We start from the raw sequence: 10,851 nt of genomic DNA, 5'->3' as shown, positions 1-10,851 counted from the left end.
TTTTATATGCCTTTTTTAATGACAAAGCTACTCTATTTCTCACTTTGACTGTTCACCCATCTTACTGTCATGCTATATTTAAAATATATGATTGTTCTGAGTTGCTATTATAGATGTATGTTTCGTTTTTTTGTGTAAATAATTTAAAATGCAATGAGTATTTACTTTACCTTATTTTCCTTCCAAATTTTTTACAGTTCTTCGATAGTTTTATCAAAAATGGGGGAAACATGGACTGTAGATTATATTGGTCTCAAAATTTAATGAAAATGTCCTCTTATTCGATGCTATAAATCTTTGATGATATTTGTTAAATCTTGATAAGGATGTAGAAACTATTATAATTTTTACCAACAATTTACAATTGCTTACATTTTAAAATCATTATTAGAATGTACAAATTATCGCCCTTTGTCTTACCCCTTAAAACCATGACTATACCTTTGATAGTGTGAGATAGAACATGAAGCTTTAGGAAACAATAGGAGCAAAAATATTAAGTTCTAGTATAAAGGACAGTGGACTATGACTTAATATACATCCACAGTGGTGAAAACAAAATTATTCCTTATGTAGATTAAAATTATTAGTTGATGTGTCAAAGCATTTAAGCCAACGAAACTTAAGCACGTATTTGTAAGTAAAACTTAACATAATTTGTTGTAATAATTTTTATAAAGCTGAAAGTACTAACAAGGATGACAACATTCATTAGTAGCGAAGCACAAAAAATTGTGGATGGGAATACATAGAAGTAGATTTAAAGTGTATTTATTAAAATCAAAAATAGATTTATTGGAGAAAATAAACACGAAACCTTGTTTTATTTTGTATGGTGAAGATGGTTAAAGTAAATTACATACTAGATGCACATAACAATGGGAAAAAATAATTTTTAAACTGTTAATGCAAAAAAGTTTTAAAATTGAACCAAAAATACCAAAGATATGGGGAAATATGTCAAACATAAAAAAATAGCCAAAAATCTGCTAAAAGGCAGTTTGACCGCCATTGTTTCTTTTCCTAAAACGCCAGAAATTTAATTTTAATATCTTTAACTGAAAAACTTGTGAAAATTGGACCATAAACAAAGATATGGGTAAAAATGTGAAAAATATTAAAATAGCCAAAAACCTGCAAAAAGGCAGTCTGACTGTCTTTGTTGTTTTCTTTAAACGACAGGAAATTTAATTTTGATATCTTTAACTGAAAAAATTTAGAAATCGGACCATAAACACCAAAGATATGGGGAAAAATGTGAAAAATAGCCAAAAACCTGCAAAAGTCAGTCTGACCGTCATTGTTGTTTTCTTCAAATGACGGGAAATTTAATTTTGATATCTTTAACTGAAAAAAATTTGAAAATCGGACCATAAACACCAAAGATATGGGGAAAATTTGGAAAATATAAAAATAGCCTAAAACCTGCTTAAAAGCAGTCCGACCGCCATTGATGTTTTATAGTTAATTGTGCTCCTTAATGATGGGAATGTTGTCAAAAAATTTCAGCTCTCTATCTTTTATAGGAGCCGAGAAAATCACGTTTCCCCCAATTCATTAATTACGGACGGACAGACGGACGGACATTGTGAATTATAGAGTAGCTTCGCTACTAAAAAGCTATATAACTTGTTGAATAAAGTAAAAATAGAGATAAAAGAATTCTGATAGCTTATCTAAGAATTCTTTTTTTCTTCACAATTCACGAAAATAAAATCTGATGTGTCAGCATTCTATTACAGTTTCTTTCAGTGGGGGTAGGGAATTGTTTATCGATAAATTAAAGCGAAAATCTTCTAATAATATCTAAGGAGGGAATCGACATTGGGCTGTTTATATTACACTATTCCACAAAGTTTATAACAACGTTTTGTTACTCGTTGGCGCTACAACTTTGGGGACTTTTATTGAATTTTAGTTGGTAGTTTAAGTGTCCGAACGTGTCAACCACCAATTGTATTCTACAACAGGCGTAATATTTTGTATCATCATTAGGGATGTACATCAATTTGTCGGTAATTGTCTTATCCCTTAACATCTCTGAATTATATACTATTATATAATGCAGTGAGGTATTTTTTGTCTGTCTCTTAAGATCTTGCTAACCACTGAACAAAAAGAGTTTTTTTTATAGTTTAGACAAACTTCACATAGTTCCCGGTTAGGTTTCAGTATGATTTTTAAAAAAAGTTTTGGGTTGATTTAGGCTATTTTTTGCCACCTTCCTCCTTCTTTGACTACATAGCTTTCAGATGCTAGTGTAGATGCCTTAAAAACTTGTATTATGTCGTGATTGTTTGCTTCAAATTAGCAGTATCCAAACTTTTAAACGGTTAGTTTTAATCTCCAGACGCTTTACTTTATTAGTAACCATTCAAACGACTCTAGCATCTTATACAACAAAATGTATTTATATAAACAAGGTTGAAACTTTTGTTTAGTAGCTTAGCTACTCTTAAACTAACCTTTGTCAGCCCGTAGGTTCTTCCGTCAGTATGCCTATTGTGATATTGTGTTCACACCTAGAAGGGAACTTCCTACTTAATGATTCTCAGTATGGGTTTATGCCAGGGAGTAAGGGAGGGGACAATGGATCGAATATTCAATTTTTAGGAGTCTCAGACTTTGGGGACTGGCTTAAAGGGAATGTGCAAGAATTTAGCAGTTTCTGACTGAGTTTGGGGACTTGCGCATAGAATGCCGCTACTCGTTATGTATGTTTTGAATATTGCAGACGGGGAGAAGGGATAAGGGAAGTGGGGGGAAGGGAAATAAACACTCGTTGTGTTAGTTTGGAATGTAGCAGACGGGGAGAAGGGAGAAGGGAGGTGGGGGCAAGGGGCAAGGGAAATAAACAGAATAAAAAGGGGCAGTCATATTCTTGCTAGCAGCTGGCCGGGTCAAATAATCTTTTAATATAAAAATCACACCAAAAAACCTAAATATATTTCATCAAAAACAAGTTGTGATTTCACTTTACATGACGCTATGGAAATCTATTATTCAATTTATAATCCCTTTATAATTTCCTACAAATTTATTGGATTAAACTGGATTTCATGCCCTTTCTTTGATAACTCTTATATTGAATTAATTGCCCATTGTCCCCTCCCTTACTCCCTGGGTTTATGCAGTTCGAGTTAATCAGTCATCAAATGCAAACCAAATGTCGTCCTTTCCTCTGTGTGAAGGCGCCCCTAGAATTCTTTATTATTTTAACACCACTTCTATTATCATATTTAACCTATCCTAACTATTATTATATTTTTAAGTGTATATATACTCATGTTTTCAATATAAAGGGTGTGCAAAAAAAATGCGGAACTTTTTAAAAATAAAATTGCTCGGCTTGTGTTAATAGTAGAAAAATGTTACGCATACTGTTAAAACAGCTATGAAGTCTATTTTTTGGAAATATAACAATGGTTTCTATGCTACAAATAATCTAGGAGCTAGGTGGTAAAATGTCCCAAAATATACTCGCAAGTCAAGTTTTACATCAGTTGGGACATTTTACCACGTAGCTCCCTAACTATACGTAGCACAGAAACTGTTCTTATATTTCCAAAAAATGGACATCAACGTGCGTGAAATTTTTTTACTATTAACACAAGCTGAGCAATTTTAATTCTAAGGTCCGCAGATTTTTAGCACACCTTTTAGTTAACAAACTATTCTATAACTAGCTTCTGTCCGTCAGTGATTCATTCATAACACACTATCCATTATCTGATTATCTCGACTGCTTTTTAAGATAGACTGTTGTTTATTTGTGAAGAAACTTTAGAGTTGCTGTGCTTGCTGAATTAAAACCTAGCCTAGGGCAATTTATAAATTAACCTTTCCTAAATGACGATAGACCTATTTATTACAGACGGACGGACTCTAATTACAGGAAAGCTTCGCTAATAAAAGAAATAGACAGGTTGTATAAATAAAAACAAGACTAAGGTGGGACCAGGGAATAATCAATAAACATTAATCAACATTTATTTTAGTTAATACCAGGGAGAGAGGATGGGAGGGTCCATTGGTATGCATATTATACTGGTACCCAATATAATCAAAATCTCATATTCGTTTGCTAATTAACTTTGGGTACTTTATAAAATTTCTGATTTGTTGGTTCAGCACTGATAGTGTCCAAACTTTTCAACCAATATTTATTATTTTATAATATAGGGTGTTTTTTAACATAAATTCATCATCCAATGTCTTATCCCTTTATATCCCTGCGTTAATACAATGCAGGGCGCATATAATTAATCCGAACGATGCTTTCTGAACTATTCTTGAACAAAAGTAAAGAGATACATATCTGTCTGTTCAGTAAGACATGCAAACTTCTATGTCTTGACCATACAGCAGTTTAGGTGAAGACAATTAACACTGTCCTGAAGGTGTCCAAATTTTTTAACCCAACGAATAATACAATATAACTATTCTTAATGTTTATTTGATTATTAACCCTAGTAATCTCAAAACGTGTAAGTAAGCAATTAACATTTTTTTTGGCTTACTTAAATGTGCCATTGTGCCATTTTTGTGGTAAATTACTGATAAGCCATAAAGAATACTAATTGCTTACTTATATCAGCATTCTACAACAATTTGGTCTTACTTGTGAGATAAAAGAGGGTGGAGTTACATAAATACTCAGTCATTTACAGTAAAAGTGGCTTATATAAGTTGAAGTGAAGAAAAAGAAGGAGGAGTAATAATTAATCCCTTCCTTCCTGTAAGCAGTTTATGAAAAAAAGAGAAGATTTGGCTGATATAAGCCAAATAAGCAACAAATGTGATTGATTGCTTATAAGTAATTTATCCAAAAATTGCATGATTTGGTATATAAGCCAAATAAGCATTTATTGTGATTGATTGCTTGTAAGTAATTTATCAAAAAATTGTATGATTTGGTATATAAGCCAAATAAGCATTTATTGTGATTGATTGCTTATAAGTAATCTATCAAAAAATTGCATGATTTGGTATATAAGCCAAATAAGCATTTATTGTGATTGATTGCTTATAAGTAATCTATCAAAAAATTGCATGATTTGGTATATAAGCCAAATAAGCATTTATTGTGATTGATTGCTTATAAGTAATCTATCAAAAAATTGCATGATTTGGTATATAAGCCAAATAAGCATTTATTGTGATTGATTACTTATAAGTAATTTATCAAAAAAATGGATGATTTTGTATATAAGCAAAATAAGCATTTATTGGGATTGACTGCTTGTAAGTAATTTATGAAAAAATAGCATGATTTGGTATATAAGCCAAATAAGCAATCATTTTCATTGATTGCTTATAAGTAATTTATGAAAAAATAGCATGATTTGGTATATAAGCCAAATAAGCAATCATTTTCATTGATTGCTTGTAAGTAATCTATCAAAAAAATTGCATGATTTGGTATATAAGCCAAATAAGCATTTATTGTGATTGATTACTTATAAGTAATTTATCAAAAAATTGCATGATTTTGTATATAAGCCAAATAAGCAATCATTTTCATTGATTGCTTGTAATTTATTTATCAAAAAATTGTATAATTTAGTATATAAGCCAAATAACCATTTATTGTGATTTATTGCTTATAAGTAATCTATTAAAAAATTGCATGATTTGGTATATAAGCCAAATAAGCATTTATTGTGATTGATTGCTTATAAGTAATCTATCAATAAATTGCATGATTTGGTATATAAGCCAAATAAGCATTTATTGTTATTGATTACTTATAAGTAATTTATCAAAAAATTAGATGATTTGGTATAAAAGCAAAATAAGCATTTATTGGGATTGACTGCTTGTAAGTAATTTATGAAAAAATAGCATGATTTGGTATATAATCCAAATAAGCATTTGTTGTGATTGATTGCTTGTAAGTAATTTATGAAAAAATAGCATAATTTGGTATATAAGCCAAATAAGTAATAATTTTCATTGATTGCTTATAAGCAGTTTATGAAAAAATAGCATGATTTGGTTTGTAAGCCAAATAAGCAATAACTTTCATTAATTACTTATAAGTTATTTATAAAAAAAATTGCTTTATTTGGTATATAAGCCAAATAAGCAACATTTTTCATTGATTACTTATAAGTTATTAATAAAAAAATTGCATGATTTGGTATATAAGCCAAATAAGCAATAATTTTCATTGATTACTTATAAGTAACTTATAAAAAAATTGCATGATTTGTTATATACAATGCAATAATTTTAATTGATTTCTTAAAAGTACTTATAATTGTGGATGGAATTTCATAATTTAATTTTGATATTCTTAACTACAACAATTTTGAAAATTGGACCATAAACATCAAAGATATGAGGAAAAATATAAAATAGATAAAAAGCTTGGATGATTTATAGTTAATTATGCTTGTTAACCCTTAATGGTTAGGGGGAGGGGCACCCCTTTCCGTTTTTTTCTCTCATTTTCTTTGTGTGTAAGAAATGGTCCCCTCATAGCTGAGTGAGTTTTTAAACACAGGTATGACACATAATTGAGAGTTGGAATTTTTTTAATATCTTCATCCAGGCGGGCACAGGATGCAAGCAAAAATGCAGGGTTATCCAGGTAAAGAGCAGAAATAATTTTTTAATTAAAGAAAGCATTTTATGTTACCAAAATACTAAATTATCCTCTAGTAGTACATGCTTATATAAAATATAGGTGTTAATTCCTTCCTTCCTGGAAGCAGTTTATGAAAAAAAGAAAAATTTAGCTGATATAAGCCAAATAAGCAATACATTTCATTGATTACTTATAAGTAATTAATGAAAAAATGGCATGATTTGGTATGTAAGCCAAATAAGCAATAATTTCCATTGATTGCTTACAAATAATTTATCAAAAAATAGCATGATTTGGTATATAAGCCAAATAAGCAATAATTTCCATTGATTGCTTACAAGTAATTTATCAAAAAAAAGAATGATTTGGTATGTAAGCCAATTAAGCAATAATTTCTATTGATTGCTTACAAGTAATTTATCAAAAAAAGTATGATTTGGTATGTAAGCCAAATAAGCAGTAAGTTCCTTTGATTGCTTTCAAGTATTTTACCAAAGTCAATTTGCGCATCTGTCACCCTTTTTTTAACAACCTTTGTTTAGGTATTTGTTTACTCCTCCTCATTTTCCTTGAATTTAACTAAAATAAGCAACTTTTACTAAAAGTGTCTGAGGATTAATTTCTCCTCCCACTTTTAACTCACAAGTCATACAATATTGTTGTGAATTGCTGACATAAGTAAGCATTCTATATTAATGTGGCTGATCAAAACTTTACCTTAAAAATTGCACAATTGTTGAACAGTTTACTTTTTCATGTGTAAAATTGAGAGAGAGATTACAAGGGAAAGATTTTACGTAGATCAATTATAAGATACTTTGCTTGCCTTTTACTTTAAAATTGGTAAAAGGTTGGTAAATAAAGGGTAACAAAGTGAAATATGGCTTTGACTGACTTATAGTAAGAAATTTATTATCTAACTGGGGATATGCACAACAATTTTTAGCCCTCTAGCAATAATAGGAACTGAGATAATAAGTGGAATGGACTTGAATGTCATCTTTGCATATTTTTTATTAATTTTTATGTGGTTGCATTCTAAAAATCTAAGGACAATCTAAGGACCTTAAGGAAGCTTCCATGTATAGGAGAACCATATTGGTTTTGCAGTTAGCAAGATCCTTAGATACAGAGAGACAGTCATACAGACAAAGGTCCTGTTACTTTATTATAAGGAATAAAAATATAATAGCCTAAAACCATCGAAGGTTCTATAAAAAGCTTCCGTGTATAGGAGAACCATATTGGTTCAGCAGGTAGCAAGATCCTTAGGTACAGAGAGACAGACATACAGACAAAGGTCCTGTTACTTTATTAGAGGAATAAAGATAAATTATCCTAAAACCATCTAAGGAACTATAGGAAGCTTCCGTGTATAGGAGAACCATATTGGTTCAACAGTTAGCAAGACTCTTAGGTACAGACAGACAGACATACATAAAAAAAAGGTAATGTTTCTTTATTATAAGGAATTATAATAAAAAAGCCTAAAACCATATAAGGACCTATAGGAAGCTTCTGTGTATAGGAGAACAATATTGGCTCAGCAGTTAGCAAAATCCATAGGTACAGACAGACAGCCAAAGATCCTGTTACTTTATGTAAAGAATAAAAATAAAATAGCCTAAAACCATCTAAGGACCTATAGAAAGCTTCTATGTATAGGAAAACCATATTGGTTCAGCAGTTAGCAAGATCCTTAGGTACAAACAGACTGACATACAGAAAAAGGTCCTGTTACTTTATTATAAGGATTTTAAAAAATTAGCCTAAAACCATCTAAGGACCTTAAGGAAGCTTCCATGTATAGGAGAACCATATTGGTTCAGCAGTTAGCAAGATCCTTAGGTACAGACAGACAGTCATACAGACAAAGGTCCTGTTACTTTATTATAAGGAATAAAAATAGAATAGCCTAAAGCCATGAAAGGACCTATAGAAAGCTTCTATGTATAGGAGAATCATATTAGTTCAGCAGTTAGCAAGATCCTTAGGTACAGACAGACTGACATACAGAAAAAGGTCCTGTTACTTTATTATAAGGAATAAAAATGAATTAGCCTAAAACCATCTAAGAACCTAAAGGAAGCTTCCATGTATAGGAAAACCATAATGGTTCAATAGTTAGCAAGACTCTTAGGTACAGACAGACAGACATACATACAAAGGTCTTGTTTCTTTATTATAAGGAATTAAGACAAAATAGCCTAAAACCATCTAAGGACCTATAGGAAGCTTCCGTGTATAGGAGAACCATATAGGTTCAGCAGTTAGCAAGATCCTTTAATAAAGACAGACATACATACATAAATACAAAAATCCTTTAGTACAGAAAGACATACAGACAAAGATCCTGATACTTTATTATAAAGAATAAAAATAAAATGGCCTAAAACCTTCTCAGGACCTGTTGGAAGCTTCACTGTAAAAGAGAATTCTATAAGTTCAGCGGTTATTGAGGTCATTTGCTACAAACTTTAAAACTTACTTCTTTAAATATCAACTAGCGACTTTACCCCTAGCCTCTAGGGGCTTATCCTTACAGGTTCAGGGGAAAATTTGTTTACATTTATAAGATATTTTCTGTATTTTATAACTTTATATTACTCTTCATAATATTACATAAATATTTATAACATTTTATAAATCTTTATAACGTTTTATAAATCTTTATAACTTTTTATATTTTTTTATATCCATTTACATTTTTAAAAACCTTCAATATTTTTCTCTTTTTTAATGTTTTAAATATTTCTTTGCCATTAGCCTTTTTGGGGCATCTCCCCCACAGGAGAAGGAAGGTTCACAATCTTTTTGAATTTGTTTCAAAGAAGAAATGAAATTTAAAAAGAAAAAAATATAAAGATTTATAAAAACATAAAAAGAAGAAAAAAATGAAGAAAAAAAATAGCGTATAAGCACCACAAGACCAGTAGGTATATTGCCTAAAGAGTAGAATCCAATCGGTTCAGTGGTTACCGAGATGGACGGACGGACAGATGGACGGACAGACAGACAGACGGACAGACAGACAGACGGACAGACATCAAGCTACTTTGTATTATAGATAATAGGATTTTGAAATCTCAATCTTTAGACAAAAAAAAACTTACTTTATTTTATAAATGGATAAGGATAATAGTTATTTCCGAATAGTATTATAGACAGCTTCTCTAAGCCCCGGGCTAACAAAACAGGTAGGTACCAATTTAATGATCTTTATCATACAATTCGCAAAAATTGTCTATAATACGATGCTATACATGATTTTTCAGTATTGTTGAGAACTGGTTCCAATCCAGGGGATCTAAATCGGTTCTGAAGCCATACTGGAAATTTTTAATAAGATAAAAGTTATGCTAGAAAATTGTTTTAATAGCTAATCTTATGTGGAGCATTTAAAAATAATAAAATTGAGATCTGAAATTTGCGTAATTTTACGTAATTTTATATTTTCGGATTTTTTTAAGTGGCAACCAGCAAATAACCATATGGTTCAATAATGGCGGGACGGTACAAAAAGGTCTGTGCGTCCGACCCGGTCAGTTTACTATTTAGTGTTGTTTAGTTTGTGTAAGGAGAAAGAGTGTTCATTTATTATATGATTTAAAATACAAGTACAGTTTAAATATTAATGTGAGATATTAAGTTAAAATAGTTATATGTAATTTAACTGTAAACTGTGCTTTTCTGAAAAGATAGGTAATCAAATATGAAACAAATAATGATTAAATATCTTTTTAAAAGCAAATTTTATAAAGGCGCATTTATTTCAAACAAAAATAAATTCATAGTGAGATACAAAATAGAAGCCAGAAATTTCGCCCCTCCCTGTTCCTTGTCTTTCATCATGATGCATAGCTGGACTTAATTTCTGTAAAGGTAATTCTATATCTATAATTAGCGGCTATGCCCCTAGAGGCCTCTAGTGTTGTTTTTTTTGTTTTTAAAATATGTCTGTGTTAGGTTGACGTTTATGTTGCGTTGGAATCTCTTTGTAAAATCGAGAAACATAAAAACAATTTCGTTTTTTTTATTACTCTTGGGAGGGTGGTGCCCTCCCCCAAAATAGTCATAAACCTTCCTGGGACCTATGAGAAGCTACCCTGTTCAGCAGTTAGCGAGATCCTTCGGTACAAACAAACTAAAACATAGACACATCCTGTTACTTTAGTAAAGGGATATGTATTTAACAGCTATTTTCTATAAATACTGTTTATCTAAAGGAAAAATTGTCTGTAATGCTATTCTATACATAA

Source organism: Acartia tonsa, chromosome 6 (assembly GCF_053477335.1).
Source record: "Acartia tonsa isolate MP-2025a chromosome 6, ASM5347733v1, whole genome shotgun sequence".
NCBI lineage: Eukaryota > Metazoa > Arthropoda > Copepoda > Calanoida > Acartiidae > Acartia > Acartia tonsa.
The sequence above is the reverse complement of the archived record's forward strand: the minus strand, read 5'-3'. Positions refer to the sequence as shown.